At 43.6% G+C, this 13,947-nt stretch overlaps 1 protein-coding gene across 4 annotated transcripts in view; it reads right to left on the reverse strand.

Annotated features, from left to right (window-relative positions):
- The window catches only part of IRF2 (interferon regulatory factor 2), a 100,202-nt gene extending 86,598 nt beyond the window's left edge, over window positions 1-13,604 (reverse strand). Inside the window, exons 1-2 of one of the 4 annotated variants that reach the window (XM_044297487.1) lie at window positions 13,458-13,604; window positions 12,830-12,956 (exon numbers count right to left, since the gene is read on the reverse strand). The gene's annotated coding sequence lies outside the window, so the exon portion shown is untranslated. The other 3 variants (XM_044297478.1, XM_044297462.1, XM_044297470.1) reach the window with 3 other exon arrangements.
- Window positions 13,605-13,947: the final 343 nt, after the last annotated feature.

Below are 13,947 nucleotides of genomic sequence, written 5' to 3' on the forward strand. Positions count from 1 at the left end.
ACTTGCATTATTTTACATTGAAATGCATTATGCCGGATCCGTCCCTAAGTGTTCCGGAAAAACAGATCTGGTTTTGCGGTCTGTGCATGCGCAGACCTTTTAAAATGGGAAAAAGATAAATACCGGATCCATTTTTACAGATGACAATCGGGGAGACGGATCCTGTTTTGTAATACATTTGTGAGACGGATCCGCATCCGGATCAGTCTACAAATGGTATCCGTTTGCATACAGATTACCCGATCAGGCAGGCAGTTCCGTGACGAAACTGCCTCCCGGAATCCAGTGACGCTATTGTGAATGTACCCTAACAATGTTTTTTATGCCTGATCAGATTTCTTCAGTTTTGATTTAATACAACCAGATCCTGCTGAAACTGAGCCATCAGGGTGTATTAAATGAAACAGCTCCTTCTAATTCAGGTTTTGAGATCCTCTGCTCAATATCAAAACCTGAAAGAAAAATGCAGGGTCCTAGGACCCCGGCAAATCTACATCTAAATCCGTGACAAATCTGCAAGTAAGGCTACTTTCACACTCGCGTGTTGGCTTTCAGTTTGTGAGATCCGTTCAGGGCTCTCAGAAGCGGTCCAAAGCGGATCAGTTTTGCCCTAATGCATTCTGAATGGATAAGGATCCGCTCAGAATGCATCAGTTTGCCTCCGTTCAGCCTCCATTCCGCTCTGGAGGCGGACACCAAAACTTGCAGCGTTTTGCTTTCTGCTTGAGGAAACTGAACCAAACGGATGCTGGCACACAATGTAAGTCAATGGGGATGGATCCGTTTTCTCTGACACAATCTGGCACAAAAGAAAACTGATCCGTCTCCCATTGACTTTCAATGGAGTTCATGACGGATCCCTCTTGGCTATGTTACAGATAATACAAACGGATACATTCATGACGGATGCATGTGGTTGTATTATTGTAACGGATCCGTTTTTTGCAGATCCATGACGGATCCGCCCAGAACGCGGGTGTGAAAGTAGCCTAACACATGCAGATTTTTGTGTGGCTTTGACATGGAAATGCAGCAAAAACAGCGCAAAAATCCACATAAACTCCACTGTCCTGTGCACATACCCTGACAGTGTCTATGGTAACTATCTTTTCCATCTGTTGTAAAAACAAAACAAAAAAATAAATAAAAAAAAACACACAAGGCTGATAAAAGGTATTCCTGGACTGAAGATCTGATAACACTGACCGGAGAATTTTCCACTTACAGCAATGCCAGTGATTACAGTCAGATGGAACAATTACATGTATAAGGTCTATCTGGCACAGTTTCGTAACACAAGGCACCAGGGTACAGTATAAAGAGCTGCTGGGCTCATTTCTCTAACTGCACAGGCTGACTTTTTTCTAGCTGCTATACACCGACCCAAATTCTTGTCGTCCTTCTGAGCCATTTTTGACACTATGCCACAAAATCCAGTAGAATGTAACCATGTTGCCAACAGAAAGTGACACAAAAACGCCATCTCATTTTTCTGAATGTGCCCTACTGTTCCTGCTCCTCACCAGTTCTGTTAGGACTTGCTATCCTCTAGTAAAACATCAATACAAGTCCGAACACACCTTGAAATGAACAGAGCACATCTCAAAACTGCTGCTTTAACCCTTTTCCTGTCACATGGGTTGCAAGGCTGAAAATAACTACGGTTTCGTTTTACACAACTCAGCCAAAAAGTTGCCTTGTTTCATCTTCAGAAATAGAAACAACGATGGAAAACTGTACAGAGAATAATGATCTTCATATTTTGAACAGGGTCCCATTATGGTTTTAAAAGGGGGCACAATTACTACGACCGGCACATCAATCACTTCTACTCCAGTAAGATCAACCAGCGTAAAACGTCCTGCATTTCACAAAACAACAGACGAACCCCACCTGTTCCAGTCAATAATAAAAATGTTGAGGTCACCTGATGAGAAAAGCAATATATTTAAGGCTACTTTCACACTTACGGCAGAGTGATCTGGCATACAGTTATGTCGCCGAAACTGCCGGATCCGGCAATCTGCGTGCAAACGGACAGCATTTGTAGACGGATCCGGATGCAAGAACAGATCCGTCTGTCCGTTTGTCATACGGACAAACGGATAAGTTTCTTTTCTTTTTTTTTTCTAAACATTTTTAAAGGTCTACGCACGCGCAGGCCGGAAGGACAGATCCGGCATTGCAGTATTTTTAATGCCGGATCTGGCACTAATACATTTCAATGTAAATTAATGCTGGATCCGGCATTCCGGCAAGTGTTCAGTTTTTTTGGCTGGAGAGAAAGCCGCAGCATGCTGCGGTATTATCTCCGTCCTAAAACGTCAAAAAGACTGAACTGAAGACATCCTGATGCATCCTGAATGGATTGCTCTCCATTCAGAATGCATGGGGATAAAACTGATCAGTTATTTTCCGGAATTGAGCCCCTAGGACGGAACTCTATGCCAGAAAAGAAAAATGCTAGTGTGAAAGTACCATAAAGGGGTATTCTGGTGTCAGCAAATATGCTTTACAGAATTTTTACAGATGTATAGAGCTGAGGACATGGGTTGATAGATGGCTGCTAGCACATCCACAATATCCAGTCCCCATAGCTCTGTGTGCTTTTATTGTGTAAAAAAAACGATTTGATACATATGCAAATTAACCTGAGATGAGTCCTGTCCCTGACTCATCTCACATACAGGACTCATCTCAGGTTAATTTGCATATGTATAAAATCGTTTTTCTTACACAATAAAAGCACACAGAGCTATGGGGACTGGATATTGCGGATGTGCTAGCTGCCATCTAGCAACCCATGTCCTCAGCTCTATACACAAAATCCCGGTGACAGGTTCCCTTTAAGTATAAATCACCCCCTTTCCCAATTTTACATATAAAATATATAAACAATAAATAAACATATTACATATCGCCACGTCCGGTAAGTCCAAACTATTAAAATATTTTTAAAAAATCTCCTACGCGATGAACACCGTAACAGAAAAAATATAAATACAAACTGCGTGATTCGCCATATTTTTTAGTCACCTTGTCCCCCCAAAAAATAGGATAGGACTGTTCGATTATGGGCTGGACGTTCCATAAAATGCTGAACGCACGCAGCTTTTTTTTAGGTTTTATTTTTTTTGCGTGGTATTGAATGTCGCAATACTTTTTTATGGTTTTAAAACAGAATCAAAATTTTGGTATCGAAACAACCCTACAACATTGGTCTACAATCTAAATGTCCAGCTACAGGTGTTCCATTGAACTCATGCCAACGCTCTCAAAGACGATCATGGTGCACAGCAAGACGGCAAAGGGGTCTATCCTCTTCAGCAATGAATCCCGCTTTTGTTTCAGAAGCAATAATAACTGGTCTGATCTGGAGACCACGTGGGCAACACCATAAAGAGGCCTTCATAAGTGAACGTCATGCTAGTCCTACTCCTAGGATTACAGTGTGGTGTGGCCTAATGTATGGTAGCCACCACCTTCTTGTCTACATTTCAGGTACAATAACAGCTTAGTGTTACATTAATCTGGTCGTGAAACCAGTAGTACAGCCATTTCTCCATAGTGTCCCAGGAGCCATTTTTTAACAGGCCAACACTAGACCACATGCTACTCTGGTCAACCTATGTGGCCTAAACATACTAACATTGCCTGCAGCATCTCCAGACGTGTTTCTCATTGAGCACAACTGTGATGTCATTGGCGAGGTCACTGATTGGCGATAGCAGAGGGAGCTGCCAACAGCGGATCTTGACGATTTGTGTGCCCAAGTGCATTCAGAGAGGCAGAACATTCCAAGGCATGTATGTGCGTCTACTTTTGGACATGGCGTTCAAACTCAATACTGAATAAATTGAGATATTTTGAATATTTTTTTATTTGCATATCATTAAGGGTACTTTCACACTTGCGTTTGATTCCTGAATCGGATCAGGCAAACTGTATGAAAACGCATGTAATTTTTTCTGACTGATCAGGCATTTTTTAGACTAAGGGTACTTTCACACTAGTGGCAGGACGGATCCGACAGGCTGTTCACCCTGTCGGATCCGTCCTGCAGCTATTTCGCCGTGCCACCGGACCGCCTCTCCGTCCCCATTGACTATAATGGGGACGGGGCGGAGCTCCGGCGCAGCACGGCAGTTCGCGGTGAGAGGCCGCCAGACTAAAAAGTCGGACATGCAGTACTTTTAGTCCGTCAGCCTTGCACTGCCGTGCTGCGCTGGAGCTCCGCCCCCATTATAGTCAATAGGAACGGAGTGGCAGTCCGGCGGCACGGCGAAATAGCGGCTGGACGGATCGGACAGGGTGAACAGCCTGTTGGATCCGTTCTGCAGCTAGTGTGAAAGTAGCCTTATCAGGATCCTGTCTGAAAAATGCCTGATCAGTCAGAAAAATGCATTGCAATACCAGATCCGTTTTTCCGGTGTGATCCAGCAAAACTGATCCGGTATTCAATTTTTTAAAATTTTTAAAAGGTCTGCGCATGCGCAGACCGGAATACCAGATCCGTCAATGCGGCACTCATACATTACTATGGAAAAAAAATGGCAAGTGTTCAGTTTTTTTGGCCGGGGATAAAAACGCAGCATGCTGCGTTTTTATCTCCGTCCTGAAAATTCAAAAAGACTGAACTAAAGACATCCTGAACGGATTGCTCTCTATTCAGAATGCATTAGAATAAAACTGATCAGTTATTTTCCGGTATAGAGCCCCTAGGACGGAACTCTATGCCGGAAAAGAAAAACGCTAGTGTGAAAGTACCCTAACATGTCTATCAATTCCCTGACTTTTCCTTCTTTGTGCTTTGATTTCAATGTTGATCAGGGTGTGTGTGTAATTTATATATATATTTATATATATATATATAAATAAATAAAAATATATATATATATATATATATATATATATATATATATATGTGTGTGTGTATATATATAACACATACATAACATACAGACATTCACACACTATATAACAAATTAAAAGAAAACCTCTAAACGGTAACTTCCTTTGTGTACTTCCTTTTTCAGATTCTAACAATAAATCGTCTGTACTGAAAAAAAAAAGTACAAAACAATACATGAGACATATCTGAAGATATTGTCTACCAAGTAATTTTGAGGGGTGGTCTGCAACAGACCACCCTCTTTCCTAAGGCTCTATTACCGTATGGTGTTATGGAGGGGGTTTACAGTCTAGTTTTGATAAATTTGCTGCAATGTTTAGCATTAGTTTTAGCATATCTTGTTATTCATAGTTTTTGGTTCAGACCTAAACAAAGAATTTCTTCACTGCTAAGGCTTCATACACACGACTGTATATATTTTGCAGGCTGCAAATCGCGGATCCTCAAAATAAGGACGCGACCAGCCTGTCTCCCATCTTTTTTTTTGCAGACCTCTTGACTTCAGTGGATCCCTGGTCTGAATTTTGCAAACATATCCTATCTTTGCAAACATATTCTCTCCTGTGGATAGAGGATAAGTTGACTTACCCTACAGTGCCAGGTACTTTATCTGTTTACTAGATGTGATAGAACTTACAGTGCCAGGTTCTGATTCTGAAATGTCAAAACCGGTGAAAGGTCCTCTTTAATGGGACAACCCATATAAAAGGGAAAATTAATGGGATAAGACATCATGTGCCTCTTATCTCCACTGCACCTGGTTCCACCACCCAACCCCCTTTTCTACCTACCTCTGAAGGGACACAGCAAGCCCTAGTAAAATGTCAACAACTGTGTTGCACAGACCTGGGCAATATAATAAAAAAGAAAAATACCGACTTCAGAGCTATGGTGGCATCATTGGCTAAAATTCAGACACCATTGGTACTTTTGTGTGTATTTTATAAACTGAATAGAATACCCGAACTAATGTGGAGCTATAAGAAGCATTCATTTCATAATGGAAAAAATGAGCAGTCAAAAGATAGACACCAGAACAACTTTTTGTGCCCACACATCAGAGCAGAAGGTTAAAAAAAAAAAAAAAAAAAATCCAACGTGACAAAATATTCACCCAACCTTTGTACCACATCACCTATTTCAGTATGCTGCTGCCTGTCATGTGATATACCAATCTACCACCATGCGTGTATTAGATGTAAATGTGTGAACATGCACTGTAAAGGCATCAAGATGATGTATATCAAGTATAGATCCAAGTGACCATTCAAAATGTTACCATATGTGAGGATAAAGACTATTTCCATCCTTTCTCACAGGTGTGACAACCATACACCTGTAAAACGTCTTGCATAGGGACAAAAGACACAATGTCCCGCATGTACTGTAGCTGAATGCCTCTGATGTAAGCTCCATGCATGGTGCTTAGTTGTTCTTAGACCTATGTGAAATTTTACACTCAAGCCTTTCAGTAGTCAGACCTGTTTTCCAAGAGCTGAGAGCTGAACAGTAACCCATTCAGGATGACATTCTTGAGCTGTTCTACTCACAGGGGTGTGTCCTTCCCTTCAGCTCTTTAATCTGAACTTTTCAGGAGCCTTCACCACAGCTGAGCTCATTGATAAAGCTACATCCATAGTACAAGCAAAAAAAAAAATAATACATTCTATACACACTGATTAGATAAAGGGGGAAAGGCTAAGGCTAACAAAACATTTTATGAACTTTAGCCTACTCTTACTAGAGCTTGTTTTACTATGCCGTATAGAAAACAACACCTCAACTCCATTTTTTTTGTTTTGTTTTTGTATTTATATGTATAAGTCATCTTTATACGTGATTATGTATTACTGTATGTACATTGCCAAAAAATTATTCTAAAGAACTGATAAGGTCTACAAGGATTGTCCCCCCCCAAAAAAAGATTTAAAAAAAAAAAAAACTGATGGGAGATGGAAATAAAAATATATGTTGAAATAAGAATGGACGTGTCTATGAGCCCTTACAGTAAACGCCTCAGGTTTTGTACTAAAGAACTGTGCAACTAGGGCATTATTTGCTTCACCCCAAAAAGGAGAACATTGCAGGCCATGCCCCCCTAAACTCAACTAAGCCATGCCCCTTCTCAGTAAAGGTGCCACACAAAAATAGAAAAGAAAATGGCCTAGAGACCCGAAGGTAAGCTGTGTGCGGAGAGTGCTTCTCTCACCGTCAGTCAGTCAAAGAGTGGTATGTTGCCCGGCTGTACTGACTGACTGACTGACTGAGGCTTCTCTCACCCCCAGTCAGTCTGTAGCTCCTGGGTGTGGAGCCATGGAAAAGTTGGACACCCCTGCACACATGCACACCCTGCTCTGGACAAAAGACCGGACTGTCCCGCTACCCTATGTGCAACACTGAAGTTTAGGGCCACCAACACATTCAACAACTATCTTGCCCAACTCACACCCGGCTTCCACTTACACATACACCTCCTGCTAAGCTGAACATGTATGTGTATTCACTGGGGAGACAGGAGATGCCACCGTGCCACCCTGGCAGCGGCTTATCTCCCAGAACAACAAAAGGATATGGCATACATGTTCACTTCGCCCAATCCTTCTCTCCCCCAACATAATCCGTCAGAGGATTGCCGGGAGCTCCACACAAACACTAGACTGTCTGCCCAACCCACGAGAACAGCTAGTTCAGCCAACCATACACATACACTATTGTGTATGGGGGCATTTTTCAAGTCACACTTCCCAATAGAAAAGAGAACAGCATAAAGAATATATAACATGACACCATTATTAAAGGAAATGTGTCACGAAATATTTTAAGCTGTCATTTAAAACCAGATAGTGACACATCTCCTTTTTTTATAATCTGATTTTATTTTCTAATTACAGATTTTTTTTATTCTAATTCCTGAACATGATTATGGAGGCGGACATCTTGCCTGAGCTTTATAGCATTTAGAAAGCAGTAAGAAAATTACTTTACAGCAGCCCCATGGTCCATAGACTCAATGGTCAGGAGGGAACCTCATTGTCTTCTATAGGAGAGTTTTCTGGGCATGTTCTGTGTCCTGTGCAGAGGTCATTGTACAAGGAAAGGAGAGATAAGCTGTGACAATCATCTATTGTGAATGGTGGATCCCGTCTTATCTGTACACAGAGGTGATATAATTATAGGAAGGTGTAGAAAGGTATATAACTGCAGTAAAGTGATCTGTACAGACCAAGAAATGGTGCACATTATTAGGCTTAGTGACCAGTGCAAAAACTGCAAGAATTTATGGTTTTTGCATAAAGGGGTTGTCCGGGTTCAGAACTGAAGTTATTATTAGGAAGCAACATGGAAAATTAAAAACATCAAAAATTCTTTAAAAATATGTTAAACATAAAAACGTCATTTAAACAATAAGTCATTTTCTGATGACACATTCTATTTAACCAGACCAACAAAATTAGACACACAGAAACAGAAATGCCATCTCCATGGGAAATATCAAATGCAAGACACAAGTGCTTTTTGCCTAGCAGGATTTTTTCTATTTTGTGTCATAAAAAAAAAACCACAGCATGTTGAAGCTAGTGTTGAGCGATACACGGTATTGGCCATATGCCGCGGTATTAGGAAACAGCAATATGACAATATCACTATTTAATTACCTGGGTATATGTGACGTTAGGCCTGCTTTTTCCTCTCCTATACAAGGCTCAGGCTGTGGCGTAAAATAAAACACCCGGCATCAGTGAGACCACAGCCAGAGGATCCACAAGAAGCGGAGCCGTGGCTAGAAGCTTCCGCCCTCACTCAGCGGCTCCTGGGTCCAGTCAGCGGAGCGTTAGGAGAGGGCTGGACTGGAAAGTTACACCTCACATGTGCAGTGCGGCTAAGCGTGCATTATGAATAATGCAGACACGGCGAGTAGCGTTGCACGAAGCGAGCTTCGGATGCTTAATCTGAAGTCGCTTCATTCCAAACTTCTAAATAATACTATACGGAGATTGGTCTCCGTACAGTATTAGAATGTATGGGCTCTGATGAGCCAAAGTTAGTTATTCACGAAGTAGCGTGTGACTTAGTTGAATAACTTCAGTAGATGATTTTTAAAGTGGAAAACCTGCTTCGGTTTCGAGGTACTAGTCGGTTTTCCACTTTAAAAATCAACTAGAGAAGTTATTCAACAAAGACAAGCACAACTTTGTGAATAACTTACTTCGGCTCATCGGAGCCCATACATTCTAATACTGCACGGAGACGAATCTCCGTACAGTATTATTCCGAAGTTTTTGAACGAAGCGACTTCGGATTAGGCATCCGAAGCTCGCTTCGCTCAACTCTAGCAGCGACCTAGTGAGGTGGTAAGTCACTGCTAAAGAGTAATAAGTGGAAAGAAAAGCAATGTGCAGCCACCTTACACCGTTGCTTCTTTTATTATTTGTTTTGCCCACAACAAAGATGTTGGGTTAGGGCGGCAGCGCTGTAAGCAGTCATGTGACCACACAGCCCCTAGCCCTGATCTCTACAGCCTAGACTTATGTGTTCAGTGCACGATCCCTCACAATGCAAGGCAGGTGCGTGTATGTTGGGTATAGCTGTGCGGACTTCCCTGCTTGTTCTATATTCTGTGCAGCATTTACTCGACCCCTCTTCTGATCAGACCTGCAAAGGGAAGCATACTGACCTGCTCCCCAGTGCGGGATCCCAGCACCTTCGCTCCCCAGCCTCTCTCGGCTACCCATCTATCAACATCCAATTTGACATCGCTGCAGTGGTAACCTGCTCCCCTTACATCATGTGATCAACTGACCTGACACAGGGGGAACAGATCACTGTCGCAGCAGCAGCCGTGTCAATTGCCCCCATACAGTATAATATCTCCTTGTGGCCCCCAGTGTTTTTCTTGTAATTGGGTTTTTATTGCGATATATATCGTTATCGTGGGAATATGTTTGATATCGCTGAAACCTTGTTGAAGCTATTGGGGGTCATTTTTCAAAGATCCTCTTTGATCCTCCCCCTGGACTGCCGAAGGATGAGCCTAAATTTAAGACGTGACCGTTTCCAGACATAAACGTTACTGAATTTACTCCAAAGCAGTAAGGAAAGCATAAAAACACCTCTTAATATAAAAAAGTGGCAAAAAGGGCCCTTGAAACTAGGATACACCAAAATGGCTTGAGTAAATGACCCTTAGGCCTCATGCACATGACATGCCTGGCCGTGCGGAGCCAAACGGATCCGTCCTGAATTACAATGCAAGTCAATGGGGACGGATCCGTTTGACGTTGACACAATATGGTGCAATTGCAAACGGATCCGTCCCCATTGACTTTCAATGTAAAGTCAGGAGTCCCTTTTATACCATCGGCTGTCTCGAATGGATCTCGAATGGATTTTCTGCGACTGTCGCATCGCAGTCGCAGCATGTCGCAAGTTGCAGTGCGACACCATAGACTGCCATTATAAAAATTGTCGCGCAACATTAGTGCGACAAATGTCGTCGTGTAGACCTAGCCATACTGTAGTGCTGGCCAATCACAGCGCAGAGCTCACAGCCTAGGAGAAAAATAAAACCTCCCAGGCTGTGAGCTCTGCTCTGCGATTGGCCAGCGCTACAGCTTAGGAGAAGGAGACGCCCTGGAGAACAAGGGCAGACTCCTCCTACCATAACCAAGTCCCCCAAGTCTCCGCCTACTATAACCTACTGAGCGAAGATACCGGAGGACATCGAGGCCGAACGGAGAGGCGCCTATGGGTAATAGTAAGTGCAGTGAGATCCCTGTATATGTCATGATACTAAGGGTCCATTCACACGTCCGTTGTTTCTTTCCTGATCTGTTCCGTTTTTTGCGGAACAGATCTGGACCCATTCATTTTCAATGGGTCCTGAAAAAAAAATCGGACAGCACAATGTTTTTTTCAGGACCCATTGAAAATGAATGGGTCCAGATCTGTTCCGCAAAAAACTGAACAGATCAGGAAAGAAACAACGGACGTGTGAATGGACCCTTAGTTCGCAATGTTTTTCCAGGTGAAAGGTTCTCTTTAAAAAAAAAAAAAGGTCATCCACGAATATTTTTGAAAGAATGCCACAAAAAATGCCATAAAATCCAGTAAATAAAGTTTATATGGTGTTTTTGTTAGAGAACCAAAAACGCTGCCACTATTTCATGAGTGCAGGGACCCTTATGGTTTCACACCATGTTTTTTGTTTGTTTTTTTTTTCCTTTCAAAACTTTTCTTTGTCAGCAGAGCTAAAAGAAACAAACAAACAAAAAACAGACATAGTGACCAGATTTTACATGCTGGTTGACAGGAAACTATAAAACACCCAAACACTGTTTTTCACATTGTCTGTTTTGGCTACATAGCGATTTTGGGCGCGACACGTTCTGGATGTGCCACTTCCCAAAGATTAAAAAAAAGTCAGGAGAAAATGCAAGTAAAAAACTGTGCAACTTCTGCTATGACCGTAGTGTCCATAAAACAGATACCGGCCTGTGTGCGATCCGCAATTTGCGGACTTGCACATGGCTGCTGCTACCATAGATAATGCCTATTCTTGTCCACAATTGCTCTATTATTTTTTTGCGAGGCCGCGGAACAGAACCACGTTTTCGGACTACACACTGTGTGTTGTCCGCATCTTTTGCTGCCCCATTGAAATTAATGGTTCCGCACCCGTTCCGCAAAATTACAGAATGGATGCGGACTCATTCATACGGTCGTGTGAATATAGCCTTGGAATAACACCCCAAAAATTAAGCATAAAAACTGCATAGCTCTTTTTTAATTCCTGCATCCTAAGGAAAGAGACGGGTCCACACAATAGAAACGGCTAGCTATTATTTTGAAGAAAGAATATAAATTCCTAAAACCTTTGCCCAAAAATAAATCATCAACCACAGACGTTACATTTTTGTTGCCGATAAGGTATTATCTGTAGGGCACACCCTTCACCTCCACAGATTAGTGCCACTTGTCTATCTCTGCCCCATTGAAACATTGTCTCAACTGAATGAACATTATTATGACTAGTTCTAGGCCAGTGTAAAGGGGGTGTCCAAGTTCCAATTTTGGGGGAGCAAACTGCAAGGAAGCAGTAAATATAATAATAATAATAAAAAAATAAAAAATAAAGAAAAAGGACAAATATCCTCCAGAGCTCCCTCCAGACCAGTGTAAGCGATCCATACTTCCTGCCGGACTATGGCCGTAATGTTTTGGCTACAGTGGTGACACACCCGTATACGGCATGTGAACCCTGAAGCCAACCACTAGCCGCAGCAGCTTCATGCCATACACCTCTGAGGCCAGTAACTGGCTGCAGCAGTTTGTTCCCCAAAAACTGGTACCCTTTTGCAGATAAGATCAATATGGCCAGAACCCCTATTTAATCCTAATTGTTCGGCCCACTTTGTACAGCCCCCATTCACTGAAGACCATGATTTTTTTCGGATCAGGTGACCCTGCTCTATAGGCCTAACCATAGCGGCACACAAGCCAGAATAGAGTATGCAATAAAAGTGATGCTATAAATGGCAGGCGCTGTCCTATCCCTCTGCAAACAGATCTTTGTGTAGCCTTCAGGTCAGTGAGGCTCCAGGGGCGTGACTATAGGAAGCAAGGACAGCAGTGGTGTCCGAAAGGGTCCAAAGGTCCCTGTGCCACATGAAAGGTGGGGGTTACAGATTGTACACCAGGGTGCAGAGGCTTCACTACATGAGGCTGCCAGCCCTCCATACATGAGTGTGTTCAGCAGCAGCCAGCCTGGGCCTGCCAGTCCCTTCCCCCCTGCTTATTACAAGTTGCCAGCACACAGACCTTCCTTCCCTCTCAAGTGTAACAAGTGCAGTGATTGGCCGGACTGCGCTCAGCCCTGCAAGCTCATTGGCTAGCCGACACATCAATCAACCAACTTACTGGACTGAAAGGAGTGAAGACGCTCTTGAGCTCCTTAACCACTTCAGCCCCGCGCAGCTTCTACTCCATCCAGTGACATGGTGGAAAACAGAATACAGCAGGACGGCAGGGGCCCTGCCAGAAGTTTCTGCAAAACCAACAGATCGCAAATAACTAGGGGGCATGACAAGTGCGCATCAGCTGCTGGGCACCCCATGGGGGGCCATGAAATCCAGTGCATGTATTTATAGCTCCAATCTCATACAAGCACTGACATATACAGCTCCTGCTCCCAGTATAGCTGCCCTCCCTTCCCACTGACACACATGAAGCATGTAAAGGAGATCCAGTGTGATACCTGCAGGCGTCCATAATAGTCATCTGGCGGAGGCAGCTCTAGGACAAACAGTCGGCCGACACGTCAGCGATCTTCCATCCAAAAGCGACATTAAAACTTCACCTTATTTGTGCCCCCCACCTAAAGCCCCCCCAGCAGCGTCCCTCTACGGGCTTTCATTTGGCATCCGCCGCTTCCTGTGTTTGCAGTAAATGTGGACACTGCTAGAGACAAGCTGGGGAGGATCAACGATCTCCCCCGACGGAAGGTGTGCTCGGCGGCGAGGTGCGCTTGAAAATGCAAGTTACATACCAGTAGTGAATGATCGCAGGATCAAAACTAAAAGTGACGGCTCCAGATCGAAAGCAAAACAAGGAGAGGAAAGTGAGAGCTGCGAGCGGCGAGGCCCCCTCCCCGGGTTGTTTGTTCCATGCTCAGCACGGGGAGGGCAGGCTGTTCCGCCGCTTCCCATTGGCGGGGCCGCCCCCCGCAGCAGCCATTCTCACAGGCAGGCAATTTCATTTTCACTTCCCTGTGCTGCTGGGCGGGGAGGGTCGATGCTATCGGTGCAGCAGCTGACGACCACTGCATCCATGTCAGAGACCCGGGGAGACGGAAGGAGTAAGGGCAAACGGTACCAGCAAGTACCACACAACTCATGCACACTTTGCGGATTTGGACCTGCGTTGCAGTTTTCACATTTAATTGCATGTCATAGTATATGTTTGCGGTTTTAGCTGCGGATTTCACCCTTTTCAATGGAAGGGCGAGATCTGCAGCAAATCTGCACCAAAAAACGCAG

The sequence above is a fragment of the Bufo gargarizans genome, chromosome 1, assembly GCF_014858855.1.
Source record: "Bufo gargarizans isolate SCDJY-AF-19 chromosome 1, ASM1485885v1, whole genome shotgun sequence".
Lineage (NCBI taxonomy): Eukaryota > Metazoa > Chordata > Amphibia > Anura > Bufonidae > Bufo > Bufo gargarizans.